The following is a 3,565-nucleotide window of genomic DNA, read 5'->3' as shown; positions in this document are numbered from 1 at the left end:
CAAAGTATTAATAAAAAGCGTCGTCATCTCCTTTTCCAAAAGCGGTGGTTGCACCTGAACCGCCACCTCTCGCCACCTCTGCGCATATTGTCTGAAGCTTTCGTTCGATTTTTTCTCTAAATTTTGCAGAGTTATCCTATCAGGCATCATTTCTGAGACATGATTGTATTGTCTCAAGAAAGCCTGTGCTAAATCCCTCCAAGTAGCAATTTTAGCTCGGCTCAGCTGATTGTACCACTTTGACGCGCTCCCGTAAGACTTTCCTGAAAGCAATGTATTAATAATTGATCATTATTAATATGCCCCGTCATTCTTCTACAAAACATAGTAATATGGGATCCTGGCAACTAGTCCCGTTGTATTTCTCGAATTCCGGCATCTTAAATTTGTAAGGGAGCACCAAGTCCGGAACCAAGCTCAGATCCTTTGCATCTGTTCCATAGCTTTCGATGCTTTCTATTGCCCTAAACTTCTCTTCTATCCATTTCCATTTCTCCTCAAATTGTTTTGGAAATTCCTCCTTCGCCTTGTCCTTTTCAACCATCTCGTCTAGATCTGGGACTGCAATATTATTCGGGCTATCACCAGGATTAAAGCCCGCTCCGGGTTGAAAATTCGTTGGGATTGAAGCATCGCCTTGAACTGCTGGGGTCTAACCGACACAGAGGGTCTCCGCGAATGTAGCTCGGTCTGTACTTGCGCATGTGGAGGCGTGAAACCTGGAGGATAAAGTGGTTCACCATTGTTTTCTTCTTCACTAACAATCACAGGACCTTTACCCTTATCTACTCCCTTCAATAATTGCGTCATCTTAGCCACCAGATCATTTTGGGACTCCTCCATCTTTTGCACCATGTCACGCTGAATCTTTTCTATTTGCTCTTTCATTTGCGCCTGCAACTGGTCTTGCATTTCTTTCTGAAGTCGCTCTAGCTTCTCCAACCTTTGGTCCATAATTTTTGCCTTAGCTCGGGTGCCGTAACTTTGTTGGTTTTCCAGGTTAACTGAAATGATTTTATTCAATTAGGTTTTTTTTAATGGTCATTAATGCATATGATGTGATGCAATGCATGAAAAGAATGCAAAGAAAAGAGGCACTGATTCTAATTCAACTTCATTAGAAAACTTTACTAGATAAAGAGCTTCTTTACATAAAATAGACTACATATACGGCTTTGCCCTCACGCTCAAAGCCTTAACCTTTCTAAGAAGTCAAGCTAATTCTCGGCCCCTGTCCGACTCTGACTCATACTTCAAACTTAATAGATCCGCCTGAACCGCTAGAGTCTGCAGATGATCAGCTACTTCGCGCACTTGAGCCACCGCCTCTCCCATAATATAATCTCTTTCTCTAATCTGCTCTTGAGACCGATGGAATTGTCTTTGCCACTGCTCATTATTTTCTTCCAGAAGCTCTATCCGGATTTCACTATTCTGCAATGCATTCTCTAGCTCTCCTATTTGTCCTTTTAATTCTTCAATTTTGTCTAAGCTCGCCCTTAATTCAACCGTAGCATTACGATTACAGTACTGGTGAAGCGATCTTTCTAGTTCAGTTATCCGGACCTTCAACTCCGTCTTCTCATCTTGGCAAGCTAGTAGACTCTTTCCCAAGGCGACTTCTCGAGCCCGAGTATCCTGAAATTTCTTTTCCCATTGATTAGCTCTCATATTTTCCTCCTGAATTTCTTGTCGCCACTGTTCTGTCGTTTTACCCAAGCCAGCAGTTCTTACCGACCTGCGCAACTTCTTGTAATCTGTCTTCAGGCTGTCTAAATCTTCTTCTGCTTTGTTCTTTCCTTTTCTCAATTTATCGGCCTCTAATCTTTGAATGTCCACATCCAGTCCTAGCTGCATTTTTTCTTCCTCTAGTCATTCTATCTTCTTCCCCAGTTCTAAACTCCTTTTTTCAAATTCTTGTTTGATGATTTCCATCTCAGAAGGCAAAACTTGCAAGCGTTCCTCTAAAGATCGAGCAGTTTCTGAATTTGACGCCGGGATGTTGTCGTTGATCCTTTGATCACGCCACTGACCATACTCGGGGGTAATTGTCGGACCCACGGCTAAGATCTTCATTCGACGAGTCTGGTTCCAGGCACTAGATATTTCTCGAACCTTCTTCTTGTAATTGTCCTCCCTATAGGAAAATCACTATAAGCCAACCCCTGCGTTGCTGGTATGAATTGTCGTGATCTATACTGTCTTGATACGAGTAGAGGAGCATATCCGATAGCTCCCCATATCCCGAGCAGCGGAACCCAGTCAAAATCTCCACATCGGTACAATATCTCATCAGGAATTAACCAAGGAGCCCTCCATTCAATATCTTCATCCTGGAGATTCTGGAGTATCTCTATCCATTCCCCTTCTGAAATATCATCCCGTCTTGGCGTGGCCACCAATTCTCCTAGAGGGGAGTAGTTATCAGAGAATACCCGATAGGAGACCTTTTCGACCTTCCAGAAGTGGCTATGGAACCATGCCAATAAGAGCTGCGCGCATCCAATAAACCTTCCCTCCCTGCTTTTCGACACGCATTCAGGGATCTAAAAGTTTCAGCGAGTATTGCCGGAACCGGTGTCACCCCTTTACTAAGCCGATCAAACAAATCAGATACAGCCTCGTCTATGTGTCCTAAGCTTTAGGGAAAACCACTAATCCATAGATACTAAAGCGAAGACATCGACCTTTTCTTTAAGTCAGGATGTACAAGCACCAAATCTCGCAAACTTTTCCAAGGAACACATTTACTGTCGCCTTTCTGTTGAATCCGGGCAGCGACCCACTGCTCACTCATCCCAGTGATGTTCATTAATTTCTTTAACAACGGAGGGACACAAGCAGCTCTGGAATAAGCCTTGTCGACTTGAATCTTTGGGCACCGAAGCAAGGTCGTATACTCCTCCACAGTGGGCGTCAAATCTACCTTTCCAAAAGTAAACAACTGTAGGCAGGATTCCAAAACTGAGCAAGGGCTCGGAATAAATACTTGTCCACTTTGACACTAAGCAGATAAGGTAGGTCACCGTAATTACAGTAGAACAGCTGCTTGGCCTCGACATCCCATTGATCCCAGACTTCTTTCATTTCTCGAAGGTCATTCTGGATTACACTGACACGGGTAAAATCCCACAATTCTGACACGTACCCTTTGGCAAGACTATCGCCCTTCTCCCGCTGTGTCGTTTCAGCCCATGTTCGCACAGCCGCATTATCCTCTACTTTATCAACAAACCCCTTTTCCATGATAAGCTTTCTACTGAGAAACTGAATGTAAATCGACACCTCTTTTAGAATGAAGATGCCATGCAATCACAAACAAAGTAAATTAGCATTAAACACAGAATAAGATTTAAAATAAGCGACAAATAAATACAACACTCATTTAGGTAAGCACTAAAATTGGAGTAGCTCTACTTAGGTCAGTTCCTATGGCTCATTACATGTGGTTTGGCTCTAAAGTTGGGTACCTGAACCAGCAGATTCCTCGATCCTCACCCATTATAGGCTCATACGGACCAAGTTCGATTCAAGGGGATACATTTCCCTATGGCCATGCGGAGAT

Source organism: Gossypium hirsutum, chromosome A03 (genome assembly GCF_007990345.1).
Source record: "Gossypium hirsutum isolate 1008001.06 chromosome A03, Gossypium_hirsutum_v2.1, whole genome shotgun sequence".
Taxonomy (NCBI): domain Eukaryota; kingdom Viridiplantae; phylum Streptophyta; class Magnoliopsida; order Malvales; family Malvaceae; genus Gossypium; species Gossypium hirsutum.
The sequence above is the reverse complement of the archived record's forward strand: the minus strand, read 5'-3'. Positions refer to the sequence as shown.